The following is a 25,844-nucleotide window of genomic DNA, read 5'->3' as shown; positions in this document are numbered from 1 at the left end:
TTCTCACCACCTGTCACCCTCCCCACATAGCTGGGGTTTCTCTGCCCTGTGCTGGGGAGGGAGGACGCAGGAGGTACACGACCAGAAACAGAGAGAAAATACACAGCTGGGCTGAGGAGAGGCCTGGCCTGAGCAGAGAAGCCTGAGGCCCAGAACATCAACACCTTGCTCTACAGGCCTTTGTCTCTCCCCCTGCTTCTCCCCTGGTGGCAGGAGAGCCCCCCTGAGCCCCGGCTCCAAGCCCACCCTTACTGCTCCTTCTCTTCCATCTCAGAAGAGGAGGAAGAGGATGAGGACAACAGTGGTGCTCCCTCTTTGCACTCACTGGCTGAATCCTTGTCCTTGTCATTTGTCTCTTCATAACTGAACATCTCCATGACTTCTCCCTTTGCCAGCGCCGCCAGCAGGGGGGTATCCAATGCAGGCAGGGACGCCGACTGGGCATGTTTGAAGACGTACATAATGAAGAGTGTGGCCCAGGCCAAAGATGTAGGCCATGAAGTTGGTGTAGAAGTAGGTGTGTGTGTGTTCTTCAGGCTGATGTCACAACACAGAAGTAGGGCCATGAAGATACCTGGAATGACGATGTCTCCCAGCCCCAGCATGGCAAAGTTGTCTGCCTCCAGCCCCTTTTCTAGTAGGTTTTGGGGGAAAACCAATTTTATTGGTGCCTCAAAGGACATGGCCCCAGCTACCATCACATTGGTGCCAAAACCCCAGAAGATGTCATAGACAAGCAGGATGCAGCCTGTGCTGACATGATTGAGGCGTAGGAGCTCCCCTCCATTGAGGGAGAAGGCCAGGCCTTCTCTGTTGGCAATCCAGTGCTTCCTCAGCAGGTACCAGACACTGATGATACTGCTTAGGGCCAGGCACATGAGATCCTTGCTGTCAAACTCATGATTGACAATTTCTTCCTTGTTCTCCCCTGAGCCTTGTGTGAAGAGTAGCTGATGCTGCTTGTTGGGGAAGTTTGCTGGGAAGAACTTGTTCATGATGGGGCTGATGGTGTGAGAGAGAGCCAAGATCCCCAGCAGGAAGAAGTGCATGGACAGCAGGAGGTTGAGGTACTCTGGAGAGAAGATTTTAAAGGAGGGGTAAAGGCCTAAGAGTGTGCAGCTAGTGATGATGGGAAACCGGGCAGCATCTTGACTGGTGATGATCTCCAGCATATCTGAGGCATTTTTGCTGCTGGGGCAGCGCACAGAGTGCAAGGCCCCGAAGACTATGGGCAGCAGCTCTAAGAGCAGGAGGCTGCCCTGGGCTGGGGGGATGCCCTCGGAGGTGGAGGGCGGCTACGCTGGAACCGCGGGGGTGGGTCTCGGAGGGGCAGCTGCCATTGAGGGGGTTCACTAAAGGGTCGGGTCGGGTCCATGGCTTGGCTGCTGCGGCTCCAGCTCCGCCCCTGGCGCTGCAGGGGAGGGGAGGGGCTTGCCATTTATCCTTAGGGTTCCTCTCTTTGGCATTGAAAACTCTTTATAATTTTGTCCCATCTTAGCGTTTCCAATCTTCTTCTGCTTTACTGCCCTTTAACATTCTGCTGATGCATCTACAGTGCTGTCTCCCATCCCCATGCCTTTGCCTTGGCTGTTCCCCATTGTGGGATTGCTCTCCCTGTTCAATTATACCTTGTAGTTTCCCTGGCTTCCTCTAAGAATCAAATTTAACCTTCTGCTACAGAACTTTTCTAGGGTCATCCCATCCTAGGCTGCCTTCCACCTACTCTTTATGTATCTTACCTGTACTATTAATGTAGGTGTTGTCTCTTTCATTCAAATGTAAGTTCCTTGAGGTTGGGACTGTTTTTTTTTCCTTTTTTTTTTTTTGGTAGCCCTCTTCTGCCTTTCTAAATTACTTTGCATTGCCTTGATTTAAAATTTGTATCAACTTATATCTTAAATACTTGGCAAGCAGTAAGTGCTTAATAAATGCTTATTGATTGATTTATGGTCTTAGAGAGTTGCCCTGGACACTGAGAGATTTGGTGATACATCTTGATTGTATATCAACATACTTGTTGATACATGGCCAGCTGGACTTGAACCCAGTGTTCATTGTTCTGAAGCCAACTCTACTTCCCAAGAGACTGACATCAGTCATTAAACTACCCAGAATATTTAGTGCCTTTGTGGTTGTTTTGTTTTGTGTGCGAAAGGTGGCATTTTAAAATAATTCATTTATAGTCTATGGTATTGGGAATTAGGACTAGAAGTTTCAGAAACATATTTATAGCCTTTCTCACTAAGAATAACACCTTGATTGTCATGTGATAGAAGGGCAGTATATCATAATATTTTTTTGTATGGTGGGTGACTTGTTCCCAGAAAATTCAGAATACAAGTTTTTACCATCAGATCTTGAGAACCCTGGTTTTGACCAGATGCTAGAATGAAAGGTCCAATGGTGCTATGTATGTATGTACATATGTGTGAATACATGTGTGTGTTGTATGTAAGCACAAATGTATTGTGGACCCTATTACCTTAATCTGGGATGCTGGGACTAGAGCAAGCTTTCTTGTACCAGGCCTGGTAGTGAGAGAAACCCCCAATGACTAGAATTTCCAACACTGAATTTAGGTGGTGATGTTGCCTGACAATTGTTTCAGTTGATACTGTAATCTCTGCTACAGAAAAGAAAATTCTTGCCTCTAAAGTCTCAGTCACTGTCAGATGGTTCAACATTATAAGTGATATGACTTTATCATTGGAAATGACACCACAGAAGTGTTAACATCTGCTTTACCACAAATACCCTAAGGACCATGTGGCTTTTTAATTTGATTTGAAGCTGAAACTGTCTATAATATTGATGTTTTCTCCATTAGAATATGAGCTCCTTGAGAGCAGGGGCTGTCTTTTCTATTTGTATCACCAGTATGTTGCATGTTGTCATTCATTTGTTTTGGTCATATCTGACTCTCCATGACCCCTTTTGGGGTTTTCTTGACAAAAAATACTTTGAATGGTTTGCCATTTCTTTTTTTTTTTTTGCTTATTTTTCTTTTCTGCTTATTTTACAGATGAGGAAACTGAGGCAAATAGAGTGAAGTGATTGGCCCAGGGTCACACAGCTAGTAAGTGTTAGAGGCCATATTTGAACTAAAAAAGATGAGTCTTCATGATTCCAAGTTCAGTGCTCTATACACTGTAATAAATGCTTTATTCATTCATTCATTCATTCATTCATCCAGACAGCATTTTATGCTATACTTTCCAAGTAATCTAAGCTTTCTCCCCTCCAGCCTTACTCTTCCCTCTTTTGTCTTATTATGATGCTCTTCCTTATCTTTGTAGTATGTCTCTGAGAAATTCATACCAGTCTACTAGGTCTTGGCCAAATCTAGACCATGTTTAGCTCCATCTTTAAGGGTTGAGGGTAATGTAGTCATTCTAGGAGAATTTCCCTTCTAATCATCCAAGAAAGTTTGCATGGAACCCAGGCTAGCAAAATAGTAGGATTATGTGGGACAGTAGAAAGAGCACTGGTTTTGGAGTCAGAGGACCTAGGTTCAAAGATAACCTCTGACATTTACTTCCTGTGCAACCCTGAATATGTCACAACCTCTTTGGACTGTCCTTATCTGTGAAAGGAGGAGGTTAAATTAGATGGCCTTTGATCACCTTTCTAGTTCCACATCCAATGAATCAAAGGCTTTCCCAACAGAAATGGCACTATAGTGATACATTACTCCCACTGACATCAAGATAGGGCTGGCTAGATTCTTCTGTTGGCAAATTTCAGAGTAAAAATATGTCAACTAGAAACCTAATTGAAGATTGGCCCACACCACCCATGTTTTATTTCAAGCTAAATTTACTGTGATATATGAGGTATATAAAGATACTAAGGCACAATTCTAGTGCTAAATTCGCTCATTTTGTAGCTAAAGTAATAATTACTCATGAATATTCAGATTGGTGGTTGGATGATGGATAGACTTGGGAGCAGGAAAGCAAAACTTTTAAAAATCTTGGTTTCTAAGCAACAAAGTATAAACAAATTTAGGCCTTAAGCTTAAATTTTGTTAGATTTAATACCAAAAGAATTTTATTGGAAATGACCTTAAAAATCAAGCCCAAACTATTCATTTTATGTTGGAGGAAACTGATGTCCAAAAGAAGAAAAGTACTCAGCTATAATGACATAATAACAATAATCTTAATAGTAAAAGGTGGTATTTATACAGTATTTTAAAATTTGAAAAGCACTTTACAAATATTATCTCAATTGATCCTCACTACTACCCTGTAAAAAATGCTATCATTATCTCCATTTTTATAGATGAGAAAACTGAAGTAGACAGTAATTAAATGGCTTTTTGAAGATCACGGAACTAGTAAGTATCTCAGGTTGGATTTGAATTCAGGTCTTTCTGACTTCAGGTTCAACAAATTACCCACAGTAACAGATAGCTGCCTAGATAGTAAGCTTCAGGCTAGAAAAAAAAATAATGTATGTCTTCTGATTTCAAATTCCAGTATATCTAGCATTCTTAACCTGGTAGACTTAAAAAAATTGATAATTATATTTGAGTGTAATTGGTTTCCTTTATGTCTTTGCAAACAGTAATCTGAGAAAGAGTCCATAGGCTTCACTGACTGCCATGAGACAAGGTTAAGAATTCCTACATTATATAATGCTGCTTCAGGTCTAAAGAAATGATTCTTCTCCTAAGGAAAGGCTTTATGGTATAAAGGAAAGGGGACCTTGTTTGTAGGTATGGGTCTGCTGCACTTTGCTGTTTGATCTTGGGTAGGAGATTTCCTCTTTCCTAGGCCTTAGTTCCTCTCTTCTGGAAAATGATTTATCCATTCATCCAGCAGCATTTATTATGGACCTACTTTGTGTAAGGCATAGACCAAAGGAAAACGGTCCCTACTTTTTAGGAGCTTTCATTCTATTGGGAGGAAGCAACATATATACACATAAGTGAGTAAATTTAATATAAAGTAAATAGAGTTGTTTAGAAATTCCTAAGTGGATAACAACTCACCTCTAAGACCTCTTCCAAATTTAACAGTCTGATTCTTTGAAGAACTTGGGTTCAATCAGAGAAATAAATATTCTCATAAAAAGTCATATTGAAAGGTAGCTTCAAGATGACAGTGTCTATTTCAGGTGGCCTGTCTTAGTTGGCCTTTTATTAAGTGAAGAAGCACATTGTCTTCTATTGGCCACCAGAAACCTAACTTTGATCTGTTAAAAATGGTCAAACCCACACACGATTTCTTGACCATTTTAATTTCATTGCCAGTATTCCTTTTTCTATGTATTGAGTGAGACATTGTGATCCCACCTATACCTGATAAGATGTACAAAGCAGAACCTTAGTTTTCTGTATTTGCTTGGATTTTTTGATTTTCTTATTGACTTGTCCAATATTATTCCAATGAATCACAATAATATCATGATCATTCATGTAGCCTCTTTGCCATTCACTTTCATTTTCACACATTGCTTATTTTTTCCAAGCAATTTAAAAATTTTAAATCTTTTGTTTTTCTATCAGTTTTAATGCCGAATATATTCTCTTCTCCCTTTCCTACCCAGAGAACCATTACTTATAACAAAAAGGAAAGACAGTTAATGGAAAGCAACCCAAAACATCAGTCTGATAAAATAAACAGTATTTCTCTCTTGTAACTCCCCCCCCCCACCTCTGAAAAGAAAGTAGAGGAATTTTTTTTTTCTTAATTTTTCTTAATGGTTACATTTGGTCCCTGTGATTGTAACATTTGATTAACATTTATATAGCACTCACTATATTCCAAGCACTGTTAAGCATTGTACAATTATTACCTCATTTGATTCTGGGAGGCAGGTGCTATTATTACTCCCATTTTACAGTTGAGGAAATTGAGGCAAACAGAGGTCAAGTGATGTGCCTAGGGTCACACTGCTCTTAAGTATTTGATCTAGGATTTTAATTCAGGTTTTCCTGACTCCTGGCCCAGTGCTCTGTCCACTGTACCATTTTGCTACCTGTTCACCATTTATTATGGCACAGTAAATATCTTGATTTTATAACATTCATTTAGGATTAATTGTTTATTCTATAATCAATAGGCATGTATTTCTCTATACATTTTAAAATCTGATTCTGACAATAGCCCTGTGAGATAGATGGAGGTGGGGTGAATGGAACATCTTGATCTCCATTTTACAAATGAATAAACTTGGAGATACTATTTCGTAACCCAGATTGATTCTCAAGTCAGTTGCCAGATTCTGGTTATGTTACCTCTGTCATATCTTCTTTGTACTTACGTGGCCATCACTGCAGCTCAGACCCTATCACCTTTTATCTGAACTATTGCAGTAGCATTTTTAAAGAATAAATTCTTATTGCTACCTCTTGTTTTCATATCACCCTGTATTTCCAATTATATCTCTCCTCCACCGTAACAGAGCCAGTCATGTTATAATAAATAAGAAAATAAAAGAAGAAAAAAAGCAGCAAAATTAAGCAACATATTAGAAAATTTTGACATTATCTAAAATATTCCACACCATAATTCTGGTTCAATTTACTTCATTTCACATAAGTTGTATGAATATTTATCTTTTATTCTTTTCTTCGGTCTTCATATTCATTTTTTCCTATAGCACTGTAATATTCCATTATATCTGTGTATCACAATTTGATTAGCTGTTCCCTAATTAATTGACAGCTACTTTGTTCCTAGTTCCTTGGTGCTACTAAAAGCCACTATAAATATGTATATGTGTATATGAGACCAAGCTTCTTGTCATTGACTTTCTTGAAGTATGTGCCCTTCCTTAATGTAGGAAAACAGGGCTGAAGGATATGAGTAATTTAGTCATTTCTCAGCCTAATTCCAAATTGTATTACAGAATGGTTAGATCAGTTCACAGCTCGATGAACAATGCATTAGGATATTTGTTTTTCTACATATCCTCCAACGTTGACCATTACCATCTTTTGTCATCTTTCAATTGCCTTGTAATTGTTCTTCTTGCTGCCAAGATGTCCGCTCTCCAATCCATCCTCCCCACAGTTGCTGAAGTGATATTCCTAGAGCACAGATCTGATGTCACTCTCTTCCCATCAAACTCTAGTTACTGCCTGTTACCTTTAGAATTGAATACAAACTACTGTCTTTGGTATCTCAAGTCTTTTGCAATCTGACTTCAGGTATCTTTCCTGCCTTATATGCTGTTCACATGAACTCATTCTGCAGGGTAGACAGACTACTTTGTTGTATCTCATGGGCAATGTTCCAACCCCCGTCCTCCTGGTTTTACACAGTTTATCCTCCATTACTAGAATATGATCTTTCTTTCACTTCTCCTGATGTCCTTCCCAGAGTCTATAGTTTAATTCAAAGCCCAATCAAGTGATACCTCTTCTGTGAGACTTTTCTGGGTCCTCCTGCCCCACCCCACCCCATGTTGTGGTGCCTCTAAAACCTAATGAGCTTTTTTCTCTCCTGATAGACAAGCTCTTTGTCTTTTTTATCTTTGTCTTTACATGCCTGTTTTCTAGCAAAATTCGTGCCAAATAATAGATATTTAATAAATGCTAATTAATTAAGTGATTTGCTTATGGTGATATAACAGACTCCACATAACACCTCCTTTATACTCTTCTCCTACAGTTTTATATCATTTTTGCATTGAAATTGTTTGAATGTGTAATGCCTAACTACTCAGTTTTAAGTTCTGTGAGGTCGGGGACTGTCTTATTCAGACTTAGCAAATGTTCCAGGAGCTAGCACAGTGCTCCTAAATACTTAAGTGATACATAAGGAAGCAGAAATAAATGGAGTTTTTTCTTTTTCTTTCTCCACAAATATGACAAATTGTGATGCTATGAATGATAATGTGTAGTACACATAGGCCAGGTTTTTGGATGGTAAAATTATTGCTGAAATCTAAGACCAGTTACCCAAATTTCAGTAAGTCATTTGACAGAGCCTTTGACCAAATCCTTGTAGACAACATGAAAAGCTGTGAGCTGGTGATGGCGTGATTAGGTGAATTTGTAACTTGTTGAATGAATTAAGGCACATAATACCCAACAGTACTAAAGTATTCTTCTTCTCTTCTTCCTGGTCATACTTCATGTAGAATATAGTGTTAGTTCTGGATGTATTTGGAAGGGGGTAACCATGATGGGAATATTTAGTCTGGGAAAGAGAGGACTGAGGGGTGTGGGGCATAACAGTTTTTTTTAACATATGATGGCCTGTTTTAGGGAAGAGGAATTATATTCTTTTTTGGTTGGCAACTCTGAGTTGTAGGTAGAAGTTGTAAAGAGGAAGGCATAAGTTTGAAGTAATGAAAGAATTCATAACAATTAGAGCTATTGTACTTTGGAATAATCTTCCTCAGTAGATAAAAGACCAGAAATCTTCAAATAAAGGCAGGTATGTCCACTTGCTACCTCTTTTAAAGAAGCCACTCTTGGCTTTGATGTGGGTTAGGATAGATGGTGTCTGGGGTTTCTTCCAACTTAGAGATCCTATGATTTTTCTCTCTCTCAAATATACTGGTGACTGATAACACAGTATCAAAGTGGAAAGAGGAAGATCTTTGTAAAGATGGCAGCTGTCCCAAAGTGGAATGGGCTTCCTTTGTAGGGAGTATGGAGGAGTTTCTTTACTATCAGGGTTTAGGTAGAATGTATGACTGTTGGTCTAGGTTGTTGTACAGGGGATTCCAATTCTGATGTGGAAGGGAGTAGATAACATCTGACTTCCCTTTCAGTTTTGATATTTGGGATTCTGTGACTTCGCACTCTGTGTTCTTTGACCACACTTTATCAGATTTGCATTATGGGTCCTATTTATTACTGAAGAAAGTGAGTAGCAAGACTATTACTGCCAAGGAATGAATTGCATGGAATGAATGCCATGGTATGTGCTAATACCTTCACTTTGAGCATTCTTAGAGCAACAGCCAGAGCTCAGACACATGAAGAAACATAGGAACCCAAAAAACCAAAGAGATGGAGTGAATGAAGTGCCTTTAATATTATTTTTCTTGGTGACTTAAAACCTTCATATACTATCTGGCATGCTGTGATTATGTGGTTAATTCTTGTCTTGGGCTCATCTCCCATGCCCAGAACTACTTAATTACATCTCCAGAGGCAGCTTTCCTGTCTGTTTTCCCTTTTCACACTTCTGCCCTCACTGAATGTCATCTGCTTAATTAAGGAGGTAAATGTATTTGAAACTCACCCGCATAGAGCCAGTGACTAAATGAACAAATAACATCATCTTGACAGATCAATGGGGATTTGAACAATTGTGAAAGTTCTGTTGAATATTATTGTTCTATTGAATATTATGCCTTAGTTCCATTCTCTGTTCTGATGCTGTGGATGTTATATGTGTTGCCTTTAAAATTGCCATCACTTGGTATATTTTACAGAATTATAGAATGTCAGCACAGGAAGTAAATGCAGAGGTCATCTGTAACTTTTTTTTACAGATGTCAAAACTGAAGTCCAGAGTGTTGTGATGGAAATAGCATTGGATATATACCTAAAATTTACAACAATGCTTTTTGTGGTAGCAAAGAAATGAGAACAAAACTGGCATCCATTTATTGGGAAATGACTGAATAAACTGGTGGTATGTGATTATAGTGGAATGTTATTGTGCTGTAAAAAATGACAAATATGAGGAATTCAGAGAAACAAAGGATTTTTTTTCTGATCTTGGGTGAAGTGAAATACAGGCATACCTTGGAGATATTGTGGGTTTGATCCTACACTACCATTAAAGCAAATATTTTTTGTTTCCCAGTGCATACAAAAGTTATATTTACACTATACTGTAGACTATTAAGTATGCAATAGTACTGTCTAAGAAAACTCTATGTATATTCCTTAATTAAAGATACTTTATTGCTCAAAAAATGCTAAGCATAATACGAACCATTAGCAAGTCATAATCTTTTTGCTGGTGGAGGATCTTGCCAGGATGTTGATGACTACTGACTTATCAGGATGGTGTTGCTGAAGGTTGGGGTGGCTGTGGCAATTTCTTAAAATAAGACAACAATGATTGACCCTTCCTTTCACTTGAACACTTAGAGGCCCTTGTTAGGGTTATTAATTGACCTACTTTCAATACTGTTGTGTCTCAGGGAATAGGGAAGCCTGAGGAGAGGGAGAGAGATATTGATGGGGAACTGGGTCAGCGAGCACTTACAACACACACATTTATCAATTAAGTTAGCTGTCTTTTATGGGTGCAGTTCATGGTGCCCCCAAATAATTACAATAGCAATATCAAAGATCACTGATGACAGATCACCATAACTGATATAATAATAATGAAAATGTTTAAAATATTGTGAGAAGTACCAAAATGTGACACAGAGACATGGCATGAACACATGCAGTTGGAAAAATGGTGCCGATAGACTTGTTCATCTCAGGTTGCCACAAACCTTCCATTGGCAGAAAATACAACATCTGCAAAACACAATAAATGAAGTACAATAAAATGAGGTATGAGTGGAAAGTGAATCAGAAGCAATAACAACTAACATTTCCACTTTAAGGTTTACAAAGTGCTTTACATATTTGAGCTCATCTGATCTTCAGAACAGTCCTGTGAGACAGATTTGCACTAGCCTGTTGGTTGTACCCCCTGCCTCAAGTCTCTCCCCACCATAATTCATCCTCCACTTAGCCATCAAATTGATCTTCCTAAAGTTCAAATCTGATCATTCTACTCCACTGCACCCTACTCAATAAACTCCAATGGCTCCCTACTATCTCCAGAATCCGATACACCAATAGCAATTGGATGTCATACATATGCTTCCAATCATACAGAGATGACATCACATCCTTGCCTTCTCCTTTGTGACTATCACCTCCATACTCTGGTAATAAATGTTCCACAGAGGTCCAGCCAGTATACTAGGGGGCTATGAGATTGTATGGGTACTGGTTGAACACACTGACTATCCATTAGTTCTCCATTATTTTCACCATATTACAAGCAACCTTCTTCAGATAGTATCATATATACCACTAATCCTACAGTTCTTTAGTTGTAGCAGGGTATAAACCAAAATGCATCTTTCCATGTTGTTGGGGAAGGAGCAATAAAGGGAAGGGAATAAGCATTTATTCCTGAATGCCAACAACTGTGCTAAGCACTTTACAAATATTAATCTCATTTGATTCTTGGTTACCTACAATGTAAATGCTTTGAAGATGGGGATATTTTATGACTTCTGACATTACCAGAGGAATGTTGATGCTAAAAAACATGGGCTTTAGCTTTAAGCAGAAAATTGAGGTTTCTTAAAAAACACTGCATATCCAACATATATGTATTAATGAACAGATTCACTGGTCTGGAAATGATTTTTTTTTTTAGCTCCTTCTGTCCTCAGAAGCCGCATCATATAGGGGAAAGAGTTTTGGATTTGTACTCAGAAGATCTTGGTTCAAGTTTCTACTCTACCATATACTACTTTTCTGATCTTGGACAAACCCTTAACCTCCCTTCACCCAAGCTACCTTATCAGAGGAAGCTAGATAATCACTAGAGTAGAGTGCTGCATTTGGAGTTAGGAAGACTTGAGTTCAAATCTTGCCTCCGATATTTAGTTGCTGTGTGACTCTAGGTAAGTCACTTGATTTCTCAGTCTCATTTTCTTGTCTGTAAAATGGGGGCAACAATAGCACCCTCATCACAAGGTTATCACAAGAATTAAATGAGACAATTTTCTTATTTTACAAATCTTAAAGCACTATTATGTTAACTGCTACTACTTACTATACCATGACTACTGCTACCACTGCCACCACCTCCACTACTACCACCACCTCTGCTACTACTACTACCACCACTACTCATACTGCTACTACTACTACCACTACTATTTGTGAGGTGCAGGGGTTGAGCTATATGGCCTCTGAAGTCCCTTCCTACTCTACATCTATAGGCTCTGGATCCTTTCAAGTAGGTTTGGGGGAGGCATGGAGAAAAGGCTGAATGCTTTACCTGAAAGAGCACTAACCCTCCTGGTGCTCAGTTTTCTCATATACAAAATGAGGGGTGGACATAGGGGGCTGAAAACTAAATGTCTTCTAAGGCCTCTTCAAGTTCTAAGTTTATAACTGCATGATCTCCTGAAGGCATCCTTGTTGAGAATTTTAGAAGGGAGCAGTCAGGTTTTAGCAGAAGACATTGCACAATGGACCACATCTTTACCATCACATAATTCACTAAAAAATGTAGAGAATACAAGATACTACTGTGCTTACTTTTTTGTTGACTTTGAATTGATTTAGCAGAGCTAAAACCTTGCCTTAAAGACTTAAAAAAAATTGTATCCAACGCATATATTAAAATTATGTAGGATCCCTTGAAGAATAAAGAAAATCTTGTTTGATCCTATGATTATTAATTTTTATTATTTAAAAACACCCTTTTGCAAGACACTATGGTAAGTGCTGGGGATATAAATAAAAAGAAAGACAATCCCCGATTTCAAGAATGTGAATTCTAAGAGAGAGAAATTATACCTACTGGAAGCTTTAGCTTTAGGGTAGATGGAAAAGTCTGGTGGTACTTAGTAGACAGTAGAAGAGCAGTTGGTAAGCCTGTTATAATTCTCATGTTATATAAATATATACTATATATAATTCAAGGTTCCTTTAATGGTAGTATATATGTATGAAATATAATAATATTATAACACTATAATATATTATATATAAAACATATGTAGTACATTATATTATTATGACAATACTATATAATATGTGTGCATAGATTATGATATAGACATACATGTATGATATAGTATGGTATAACAATTATATTGATATATAATATGTCCATATATAATAAATTTCAGGGAATCTTAAGTAATTTTGAAATATTCCCCAGAGACAACATGTTGGAGGTCTGTTAAAGAAGTGGGTTTTTTTTCTGCTGAATCAAATGTTTAAACATATGCACACACACACACACACACGCAACAATAACAACAACAACAAGCAGGTCAAATATTGGGAGACCCATGTTTGCCAGAGATATTTACTATGATTATGTCGGAGGTCCAATGTAGATTCCAAGTTGAAGAGGGATTGCCTATAAATGGTGAGGTCTTTTAAATTTTCCTGAACACATAGCAGCACTTAATATGTGTTTGGTGATTTATTGCACTGATTCCCTCAAGCTCTGGGTAATTGAAGAATCTCCTAAATGAGATTCATAATCACTCAAAAATTTGTTCTAACTATCCAACTGTGAAAACTAAATGAAGGAAGAATGTTTGTTGTTCAGACTATGATGCATATTTAGATAGAAAACCTAGGGAATTCATCTATGTGCATCTCTCTGTGCATAACATACCTTGAACAGACATTGCAGATGAACAGTGATCTAGGTCTACAATAGAAGAGGTACAGGGGAAAAACTTCAGTTTTCTTTGGGGAGTTGCACCGTGTGTGTGTGTGTGTGTGTGTGTGTGTGTGTGTGTGTGTGTGTACGCGTGTGATGACTTGAACTTTTCTCCTGAACCAAGCCTCATTTTTAAAAAATTCAGCATTCTCCCAATGACATTGTTTGGTTGCAAGTGTTAGCATTTTGCAGAATTAGGATTAATAATCAACCAAAGGGCAATAGAGGAGTGTATATCATGCTTAAGCAGACTTCAATACAACTAGCAAGGAATTATGCAAGAGAAGTGATGTGAATGATGACAGTGAAAAATGTATGCTTGAAAAGGATTGGAGGGTCACATGCCAAGAATGACTGACAGTCAGTGGACAACTTACATGCTCCATTAGTAACCTCTGAATGTCAAAAGAATCCAAAGAAGACCTTTAGGATGCCAAGTTTCTATTTTGTGATGAACTTATGGAAGACTCTGGACAAAAGCCCCTCAGGATGGTCAGGAATGGATGGGTTTCAATCTGTATTATTGGTAGGAATAGTCAGATTGAGAAGATCATCAAATTCATGGAGAATGAGTTATTTGGTTAGGCTGTTATCACTATTAACCAGCCACAGGATTTGGATTATTTTGTTTAATGAAGACAGGACAGAGACCAAATAAAGTGTAATCCATTCTCCTTACTGAAAATAGTGAAGTTGTGGATGAAGGGGAAAATAGCTCTTAGGAGGTTGAAGGCAGAGTGCTTCATGATATTGAGGCAAAAGTGGGTAGATTCTTGAAAAAAAAAAAAAGAAAATTTCCAGAATTGTCTCCACAGGAGAAGAGAGAAGCCAGAAGCAAAAATAGATTTCTTAATAAGATGTAGGTAATCAGTACCAGCTTTGGAGTAAAAAAGTTAATTAAGGAAAAAAAAAGCCACATACCTATTAATAGGCAGGAGTGGTGGTGGTATGACCTAGAAGGTGTTGAGGGGTAGAGATAATGAGGCAAAATAGGACATGAGCTTTATTTATAGAAACAAAACATGGACAAAAAGTAAAGTGGGGGAGAAATATGCTAACAAGCAGTTGTCTTTAAAATAATTTGTAATCTCACATATAGACCATTTAATTTAAATTAGAAAATCTTGACATCAAAGAAGGATAATTAAGACTATGCCTTTCATTTTATGTAATTGTAATGAACAATGCAAAGAATCCTCACACATGATGAATGATTTTGTAATAAAGTTGAGTCATGTGACCATTCAATCTCTTGTGGTTCATGTCATAGGGTAAAACCCTAATGGTGAAGAAACCTGCTTGAGTTATTTCCTGTAGGCCAGAAAATCGTAGTATTAAAAGCTGACATGTTCATAGTGCTTTACACTTCAGAGCTCTTTAATACTAATCTCAAGTGTTTCTCAACTCTCAGAGAAGTATTTATGTACCTTTTTATGTATGTACCATACAAAAAATATGTATGGATGAAGTCTAGAGAGGAGTGGTAAGTGGCACACCCAAAGTTACACAACTTGTAAATGTAAGAATCTTGATTTGAACGCCATCCTTCTGACTCAGAATTTAATCTTTCTATTATATTCCATATTTTCCATGGTGGACCTTGAATTCTCAGGTTTTCCTTGGCCTTTAAAATGAGAACTCATCAGTACCTCATCACCAAAAGAGGCTTTAAACAGTCAACAGATGTGGTTCCTAGTCATGCATTTAGTAATAAAAGCTTAAAGTCATATGGTTACCACCCTGTATCTGATGATCACTCGTAGATTACAATGATTTGTTCTTCTGATATATATTCATTAATTTCCACAGATGTTCATTAAGCATTCCTGAAAGGCACTGGGCAGGGTGCTAAAAGTGTAAAACAGTCTTTGTCCTCAAGGAACTTATATTTCACTATGTTAAAGTTAATTACTGTTTAATGTAAAATGGGGATAATAATAGCAGCTACCTCTGGGAGTTGTTGTGAGGACCAAATGAGATAACTGGAAAGCACTTAGTGCTATGTAAATGTTAGTTACTATTATTATTATTGTTTTTATATGAGATATTATGTTACATAGTATTAATAATGTGCTAAATGACTAGATTCAAGGAGATTGATGTCAATTTAAAGAGATATGGACTTCCCAGGGCATTTATTCTTGACCCAGTATTGTTCTGTACCATCAGTGATTTTCATGAAGTATACGTATCAAATCTGTAGATGACACAAAATTGGGAGAGGTAACTAGCATCCTTGATTATATAGTGAGCACCTAGTAAGATACCATAGGCCTATAACAGTGGGTCAGATTTAATAAGATAATATTTAATTGGGATAAATACAAAGTTTTACATAGATTCAAAATTAATGGCATAAATACAGAATGGGAAAAGAGTGACTAGACAATAATTCACATAAAAACAGGCATGAGGGATTTAGTGGACTCAAGTTTAAGGTAAGTATATTCTGTGACATAGAATCCAAAGCAGTTCAATTTAGGCAGCTTTAATATGGGTATGTTGTACAAAACGAGGGAGAAAATTATCCCACTGCTTTCTGACCTAGTCAGACTACATCTGGAATATTGCATTGAGTTCTAAGTGCCATATTTTGGGAAAGACATTGGTCATCTGGAAACATGCCCTAAGGCTAAAATGTATAGTGCACAAATTGGAATTGGTGACATGTGAGAATTTGTTGAAGGAATTATGGAAATTATTTACCCTGAAGAAGTGAATACAATAGTCACCCTGATAGCTGTCTTCAGTAACATGGGATAATCTTCAGATTTACTTTGCTTGTCTCTAGATCAGGGGTTTGTCTGTATGAGGGACGCTTTAGGTAGTCTTAAGACTATGAACCCCTTCTCAGAATAATGTTTTTAAATTTATAACATAAAATACATGGGATTACAAAGGAAACCAACTATATTGAAGTAGTTACCAAAGTATTAAAGCAAACAAAAATCCCCCAAATATATGGAACCCAGCTTAAGAATCCCTACTCTAAAGGAAAGAACAAAGTGTAGTGGGTTAAGAGGCAGATTTTGGCCCTCTGTACCCAAAGACAAAAGGATTGGAATTAGAACATCATTGTTTTAGAGCAAGAAGAGAACAAAGAAGCCATTGGGTCTGACCTCCTCATTTTACAGATCAGGAAACTGAGACTAAGGGAAGTTATGTGACTTGCCCCCCATCACAAGTAGCAGTGGTGACAGCTGTAATGCCAAGCACAAGCAACTTCTAGGTTTGGATTATGAGCATAGCAAATTTAATTTATTCAGTGACAGATTAAGGCAAAACATTCACAGAAAATCAAAATGCAGCACTCACCATGTGTAACTCAATAATTTAGTGAGTCATCAATTCAGTCACAAAGTACTGAGGTCCAAGTACTCCACCCCTGGAAAGTAAGCTAATTTAGTCAATCACAAAGTCTTCTCTCTATTCAACTGGAGATAAGTTTCCAATCATAAACAAAGTATATTGATTTGGTCAGTCACAAAACACAAAAATCAAAGTACTCCACCCCTGGATCACAACTGAATTACAATTATCATCAGTTACCACCAAATACTTTCTCAAAGGGGCAGTGGAGAGCACAAGCCACTCTATCATCACAGCATTCAATACCCAAGGAGAGGTCTTTTATTCATTTTGACCATAGGCAAGTTCTCAGCAATCTCTGTTCCAAGGAGGACAAAGCTTAACAAAGCCGCAATATACATTGCCAGCTTCCTCATCAATTCACTCTCTGCCTACAGGACAATATCAGGACCCCTGGAAACATCAGCAAGACTGTCCTCCAGGATTTCTGTAAACATACAACAAGAAACTCCTCCTTCAGGGCTTCTGAACCAACAGCAAGGTTCTAGAACCTCTGCAACAGCAGCACTACCCTTTACCAGCAGACGAATGTGGCAAAATAACATCAAAACAGACAGAAAAATACCGGCACCACAGTCATGCCTCCTCAGTTCTCGGCAGTTTTGGGTGGCAGTTCTCAAAAGTCCTGGTCAGCTCCAATTGGCTCTCAGCAATCCTGGTGGCTTCAGCTGGTAGTTCTCTCTCTCAGCAGCTCTGGCCCCAGGCAATTCTCTCTCTCTCTCTCTCTCTCTCTCTCTCTCTCTCTCTCTCTCTTTCTCTCTCTCTCTCCCCCTCTCTCCCTTCTTCCTCTCCCTCTCCCTCTCCCTCTCCTTCTCCCTCTTCCTCTCCCTCTCTCCTCTCCCTCTCTCCCTCTCTCCCTTTATGATGCTGCTCCCAAAAGTTCTTCTTGGGCCTCTCTATCCACGGCACCAGCTCCTCCCAGTTCAGCCCTCTCTTCACGGCAACAAGTCTATCCCACAAGTGGGATTCACAAGCTCTGGGTTTTAACACTTAACCTGAAACCAAGCTGACACTACAGGATCTTTACATTCCATTACCATTACAACACCTCTGACTCCAGAACCAATGTGCTTTCTATTGTGTTATAAAAATCAAAACTCTTCAAAAAGTTAAATGAGTGCTTTAGGAGGCAGATCTCTATTATGGAGGCCTTCATTCAAGTGTAGCTGAATGAACACATTCTGAAAGTTGTAGAGGGAATTCTTGTTCAGATACGCTTTGTATTAGATGATTCCCAAGGTCTCTTCTGATGCAGAATAAAATGAATATAAGGTGTATTTAAAAAGATCATGATCACATAGCAATTCTCAGGTTTATATAGCACTTTTCTCAGTGAGATAGATAATGATAGTATTCTTATTCTCATTTAAAATATCACAGGATCATAGACCAGGGATAGCATCTTCCCCAACCCCAGACATGGAGGCTGATTTGCATGAAATGATATTGTTTTAAGTGTTTTGGAGCCATGATTTGACTCCAGACCTGTCCTAATTTCAAGTCCATAACACTTTCCAATGCAGCATCTTGCCTCTCTAGCAAATATGTTTATATTTTTTAATTGGAAGTGAATTTATTACTCTATTCAAAATTTTTGGTTTGTGACAAAAGCTGGGGAAACAGGATGTAAGATGGCATTTGTGAAACTTAATAAAAGAGCTTTAACGTTTCCATAGGAAAGAAGGCATCTAAGAGATTAGTAACTTTCCAACATGCTAGAATTATTCCTTTGGTTTTTCCTTTAATTATTAGATGTTTTTCATTTAAAGATCCCAGTGTCATAAATTCTTGCACCTTTTAAATTTTGTATTTTCCCTTGTATCTTCCCTGTTAAGTATGACACTGAATTAATACTTGTTGAATCAATGGAGAAGTGCACAATTGTTACCTATCATCAGGTATTTAAAGGGCTAGCATGTGGAAAAGATAATAAAATTATTGTCCTGGGTCCCTAGGGGGCAGGACTAGAAATAACTTATGGAGAGCTTGATTTTAATTCAGTACAAATAAAAACATCCAAATAGTCAGAGCTGATTAAGAGAGGGATTGGCTTTCCCAGGAGGTTGTTGGTTTATCCTGTTTAGAGCTATTCAAGCAGAGACTAGATCACGACCTGTTGGGTTTTAGATTCTTGTTCAGATATAGATTGTACAAAATATTTTCTGAGGTAACTTCTGACTCTGCGATTACATGATAGTATAGTCTGTCCCCAAAGTCTTAGTATAGAAAGCTTAAAACTGCTCATAAGACTTTTGGTATACCCTGTACAAATCACCAAATTATTCCAAAGTTACTTACTTTGGGCTTTGAAATGCAATCTTGGACACAGAGTCACCTCTGAATTTAGCCTTCATCCTTACCCTCTGCCTTACCTTTTATCCGTGAGATCCAGATTCAATTCAGTCATGTTGTATGGACGTGTGGAGTAAATTGGCCCTTAAGAAATAGAATTGCTTGACTATCCGTGCTGCAAACACATGAGTGGGTTTTTGGTCCTAGTTTTCAATAATTAATGGATATAGGGGCGGCCACGTAGCACAGTGAGTAAGAGCACCGGCTCCAGTGTTGAGAAGACCTAGAGATCAAATCCCGGGCTCAGACACTTAGCACCCACCCAGAAACACCTGACCGTGTAACCTTGAGCAAGTTACTTAACCCGGATTGCTTCAAAATAAAAAAAAAACAAACAAAAAAAATAATTAATGGATATTTCTTGAGCACTTTCTATGTATCCAGCATTGTGATGGTAGTTTGTGTATGTGTATGTGCATGCATACAGATAGGGAAGCGGGGAATGGAGGATAGGTAATAACAAAAGAAGTGCAGATGCAGTGATAGTTTTTACTTAGAAGAAGCCCACTTTAAAGTGCTTCTAAGTTGTCCTGATGAGACTAATCATTTAATATTTCTGTATTTACCACATTGTTATAGCGAAAATGTTATCATACAGTAGAGTAGCTTGCTTGTTAAGATAGCTGTATTGCCCAGTTTTCATTTATTGGAAGACAGGAGATATAATTGCCATTTTGAAGAGAACAAGATTGAGATGCCCAGAGATGCCAAGAAAGTGAGTGACAGAAGCAGAAGTTTCATCCTAGACCTCTTAACTCCAACTAGTTGGTTCCTTCTATGTCACAGTGATAATGGGATATATAGTTATCAAGTTGCTATGTAGGAATGATAGGTTTTAATGTCTGAATGCTGGGTCCCCATGTGCAGGTTGGCAGGGTAATGGATTTAAATCAATGCCCACTGTTGTCTACAAAATTGACCTAGTGCCAGTGCTCACTTGGACCTAGATTTTTCCTTGCTATTTTTCTTGATTAAAATGCATTTTTTGCCCTGTGGCATTTAAATTTTTTGTGTGCACTTTTTGACAACACTAATTTTTTTTTGGATAGATTTTCTAATAAATCACTGTCATAGTGAGTCTTGACACAGTAGCCCTTGAATTTACTACCTTCAAATAGTGTTTGCAAATAAAACTGAAAACTTGGTTGATTGGAGATATGGAACACCATCTGGTACATCAGTGATTCAGGTCTCCATGCTTTATTTTTGATTTGCTGATCCTCTTTACTTTTATCAATTGATGGTACCTATATTTAAAAGGAATTTTAGTAAGACTAACACACCTTTATTAATGCCTTTTCCTCCTCATTTCACAAAAGAATCTGGTGATACACAGTGCCAAGCTGGCTACTGGATATGGAATAGATAAATAGATTTATTTGCTCTTGATTTTTATTTAGTTTTCTTTTTTCCTAATCTGGTACATTTTCTTCCTTGTAAACATTTGAGATTCTGATTTTTAAGCCATTATTGCCTTTTTAAAGTTTTTATTATAAAATATGATTTAGGAACTAATTGGCTGAAAGCTACAGATTACTTGAGAGCTTCTCATTATCTTTGTAAATGTTAAGGTGCTATTGTTATTTTATTCTTATGGTCTTAGTTATTATCATTTTTATTTTTGCCTTTTTCCCTTTACTTCCCTCAAAAATCCTGACAATTACATATACCATGAGAGTCAGGAGTCAGGAGCCAATAGAAAATCAGGAAAATGCCAGCCACGGTAATGTAAAGCATAAGCTTCATGTGCCCAGAGATAATTATGCATCAGTGAAAGTCTGGCAAAAGTCTCCAAAACCACTGGTATTTGGGGTTCTATCAATACCACTGAGAGATTAACATGTTAGTCAGGGTAAAACAACTATTGGGTCTGGGTGTTAGAGAAATAGGTAGGGTGGAATAGGGTTATTTTCATCATCATTATTATTATTATAATTGCCATCATCTGTTAGGCAGGTGTAAAATTTTTATTGAGAACATTGTCATGCAGCTTATTTCTAAATGGCAAAAATTTTTAGATACTGACATTTTATAAAATTAACACTCATTAAGATTTATATGAATTTAATATACAAAGTGTGCAAATCTTTAAATTTAGTTCATCAGTTTTTCATTTAATCTCTACTGCGAGTAAGGTGCTCTAGGTGTTGGAGATGTAAAAATTAAAAATAACCAGTTCCTGCCTTCAGATGATTTCCTTGTACTGTGAGTACATATTACCTGGCTATGTTACTGTAATTTCTGGAAATCCATTGTATATGTCTGAGGTGAAGAAGTCACAGTAGGAAGCTTATATCTCGGAGTTATGTTCCTGTTAGCCCTGTGTTGTCCCTTAGAGGTGTTTGGTAATGTGGTAGAAATGAACAACCAGTATTCAGTTTAACTAGTGATTGCTTTTGCTGAGTTTTTTCAGTTGTGTACAACTCTGTGATGCTGTTTGGGGTTTTCTTGGTAAAGATACTGGAGTGGCTTCCATTTCCTTCTCCAGCTAATTTTACAGATGAGAAACTGAGGCAAACACAGTTAAGAGTTGCCCAGGTTTACGCAAGTAGTCACACAGTCTGAGGCCAAACTTGAACTCAGGTCTTCCTGACTCCAGGGCTGATGCTGTATCTACTGTACCATATCACTAGAATTAGAGAGAGCTAGATGGCACAAAATAGACTGGTCAGGTCATTTACCTCATCTTACACATTAGGAAATCAAGGCATAGAGAGGTTAAGTAACTTGCCCAAAGTCACAAAGCTAGTGACAGAGTCGTCTAGAAGTCCAGGCTCCTGCCTCCAGGGACAGATCATTATTTTGTCCCATGATGTGCTACAAAGTCTTCTGCTAGGCATTGGGTATACAAAACTGAGTAAGAAACATTCCCTGCCCTCAAACAGCTTATCATCTAGTTGGAATTTTCTCATTAGTTATACTCTCTCCATATTAGATGCCTGGCCAGCAGTGTGCCAGGAAAAGAAATGACTCTCATTTTGATAAGTATCTGAGAAGAGATGGATGGACATTTGAGAGAGGGAGGGAGGGAGGGAGGGAGAAAGATAAAGAGAGTGATTTTTAAAAAAAAATTTATGTAGAAGAAACTTTCCTTATGGGTCTATACTATTTCCCCCTGGTAAACTTGTATCCCATCTATCCAAGAATTTTATCTGTGGAACTGGATGGTCTAGCTGAGTAATTGACTCTAGCAGTGAATTTCACTGAAGGAGAAATATGCAGCAGGAAGATGTTTCATGTTAGACAGTGAGCATTATTAAACCTCATATGTAATAGTCATAGAGACAAATGTCATTAACATTTAGAATGATTACGTATGAGCTGGTGTACTATATATAGTTCATTTGACAGAAAATCTGTCCTGCTAGTAAGTTATTTAAAAAAAACCAGGCATTTTTAGGCATAGAACTTTTTGGGAAATTTAACTTTGTTTTTTATTAATATTTGTTATTGTATTTAAAAAATTAACGTTATCCTATATCTTGCCTTTAACTGTATGATCCCAGGGTAAATTCCTTCACTTTTCAGAACCTTAGTTTCTCTTCTGTTAAAATAGAAATAGAAATATCTTCCATAGTTGTTGTGAAGAAAGTGACTTATAAACCTTAAAGCACAATGGAAATAGGAGTTGTTGTTATCATTATATTTTATATCATATATATCATATACTATATCATTGTCATTGCCACACAAGGCATATAGTACTTTTCTTCATCCATTCCGCCTTACAGCATTGTGTTTACAAATACCTACAACAGTGGTAACTGTAAGTACTTAAAGGTTTGCAGTCATTTAAAATACATTCTTATTTTAAGAATAAAATACATACAAACCCATGGAGAAAAAAAAATGGTAAACCACTCCAGTATCTTTGTCAAGAATACTCCAAATGAGGTCATGGAGAGTAAGACAACTGAAAAATGACTGAGTGAATGATCCCATGAGGCAAAGGTGCCCTCAGAAAAGCTTGTTCTGAACCTATAGGGGACATATAATTAGTAAATGAGGCAAGATTTAAATCCAATATTCCTGATTCCAAGTCCAGAAGTCTTGCCACTAGCCCATGGTGATTATTATGTTTACTAGGATTTAATTGATTTTATTTTTAATTTTAATTTTTGAATATGAGTAATTCAGTTGTTGAAAGGAGCAGAAAATGAATTTTTGCACAAAGAAAAAGGAATAATTTGTGAAGGACATAAAGTAATCTCCCCTTTGTAAGCAAACAGTTTAGTTGCTAAAAGATATGAAAAAGGAACTTTTGCATATGAACAGCTTATAAAATAATTTATGTGAAGAAACATATCTTTTCTATTTTAAAAAATATATGAGGACAAAAAACCAGAGGATTGGATGGAGAACTGAGAGAGTTGTTTTGATGGTAGAGACTGCAGAGAATTGTCTTTTCCCCAGCTCATTTACATGTTGCTGTTTTTTAGAATTTGAGAGTTAAAACTTGTAAAGTGGGAAGCCAAGTGTTTGGAATTTCTGGGAAAATTAAATAAGGATGTTTGTTTTCATAAGTGACAGATTTCATGAGTTTTACCTCAAAGGGGAAATGAGTCACTCCTACTCACTAACTAGGGAACTGATTTGAGCCATTAGGGGCAGGAAAGAAGCAAGAGAGGAGTTAATAAGATTACAGGAAGAGTTAAGATGTCAGCAGTAAGCAAGAAGACATAAATAAGAAGGCTTTATATATTGTTCTTCAAAGACTAGAAGAGAAACAGAGCTTTTTGGATTGGCTTAGGAAAATTTAGGGCCCATGTTCATTGAAGGACAGCTGAACCTTGCTGCAGTTTTAGCATGGTCTGTAGTTAGAGAGAGATGAAATTTCTCAGAGGTGTTGGGTTGCCTTTATGTCCTCTACTCCCATAGTGTGAGACTGAAAAGCAATGGGGAAAGATAGATTTTGCAGCTGTTGTGCTATAAGCCTAGGCTGAGAGCTGATTGGACAAGTCATCATTCTTTTTAGTGGAGAGCAGGTTGGGTTTTGCATTGCCTAGAGAACCAAAAAGTAGTTTTCCTCTAAACTCTTTTTGTAGTAATGAGATGCTGAGAGCTGACTGGATGACAAGGACTCCTACTGAGAACTGACTGGGCTAGTCTGCATTGCCCAGAGAACCAAACCCAGTAGTGGGGCGGTGGATAGAACCCAGGGCCTGGAATCAGGAAGTCCTGAGTTAAAATCTTCTTTTAGATACTAGCTGCGTAGACTTAAACAAGTCACTTTTAACCCTGTTTGCCTCAGTTTCCTCATCTGCAAAATGAGCTGGAGAAGGAGATGGCAAACCACTCCAATATTTTTGTCAAGAAAATCCCAAATGGGATCTCAAAGAGTTGGACACAATTGAAAAGTACTGAACAACAAAAACAGCAACATAATAATGTTGCATCATCTCAGAATTCTATCATGGGTGATTATGAGTCAAAAGCATGGCACTGTTTCTTCAGTGTGAAAGAAGAGATGAAAATATGTGAGGAACAGAAGTGGATCACTTTGAGCAATGACTTCTTTTGGAGCAGATTTTTACTAACGAGAACCAGGCCATCCAGGTCTGTAGTCTACAGTTGTGATGGTGGCAGGGATCTCACTATCTGCCAGGGTAGCCCCTTTGATATTTAAACAGCTTTAATCATTAGAATTATTTATTTTTTCTATTTATCAGTTTGACACCTACCTCTCCATAACATCTACCATATTAGTCCTGTTTTACTTTCTAAGATCAGACAGAATAAATGTAGTGCCTGTCCTAAATGACAGCCCTCCAAACATTTGAAATGGTTACTGTATCCAACATCTCCCCACTTCCTTTATTAAATAGTCTAGTATATATGAGTAACTGTATTATCCTCAATCTCCCCAGTAATCATAGATCTAGACTAAAAGACATACAGGTGAACATCGTATTATGTAAGCAAGGTCTCCAATTCTTTTACCATCCCCAGTTGTCCTTTTATGGATACGCTCTTGTTTTTCATTGGCTTTCCTAAAAAGTGACAGAGAAGTAAGTACATTACTCTAAGTCTGGTCAGACAAAGATTGGTTACACTACAACTTCTTTCTGAACATGATGCCTCTGTTAATTCATCCTAAGACTATGTTATTTAAGGCTGCCATGTCACACTGCAGACTATTTTTGAGATTGATAGTTTACCCCCAAATCTTTTTCATGTGAAAGTTTTTCACTCTTCTCTAATCCTCTTATTTACTCCATTCTCCTATGCTTGAATTTTTGAACCCAAGGGTAGGACATATATATATATATATATGTATATATATATATTCCTATTAATTTTAATCTTAATTGATTGGTCCTGTTGAGATATTTTGGGAATGAAATGCTGTGTTATTCCTCCCAACTTTGATGTCTACAAATCTAATAGATACGTAATCTATGCCTTCCTCTACATCACAGATAAACATTCTGAAGAGTACAGAGCCAAAGATAGCCCTGGGATTCACTAAAGACCTTCTTTCAAAGATCTGTTATTATTATCCTTAGATATTGGTATGTGCTCTGAAGTTTGCAAAGCATTTTACAGCCTTTATTTCATTAATCCCAATTCAGATTTGTTTCTGATTTGATTCAGATAATCATAATCTTCTTTCCATAGAAAACTAATTTTAAGCATTTTGCCTTTGTCATAAAATCTGTCTTTGTTTCACTTTTCCTACCCATACCAAGACCCCAAGAAGTTAAAACTACCATC

General features: G+C 37.6%; 1 protein-coding gene and 1 pseudogene across 1 annotated transcript in view; one reads left to right on the top strand and one right to left on the bottom strand.

Annotated features, from left to right (window-relative positions):
• Nucleotides 1-25,844, top strand: part of SH3GL2 (SH3 domain containing GRB2 like 2, endophilin A1) — a 248,132-nt gene that overhangs the window by 118,786 nt on the left and 103,502 nt on the right. The window lies entirely within an intron of this gene.
• On the bottom strand, nucleotides 249-1,340 carry LOC138163026 (minor histocompatibility antigen H13 pseudogene; annotated as a pseudogene).

This window comes from Petaurus breviceps, unplaced genomic scaffold (assembly GCF_028583685.1).
Source record: "Petaurus breviceps papuanus isolate PSGF00001 unplaced genomic scaffold, PetGlider_PUasm1.0 187, whole genome shotgun sequence".
Classification (NCBI taxonomy): Eukaryota; Metazoa; Chordata; class Mammalia; order Diprotodontia; family Petauridae; genus Petaurus; species Petaurus breviceps.
Note: the sequence above shows the minus strand (reverse complement) of the source record. Positions and strands in the feature narration are given on the sequence as shown.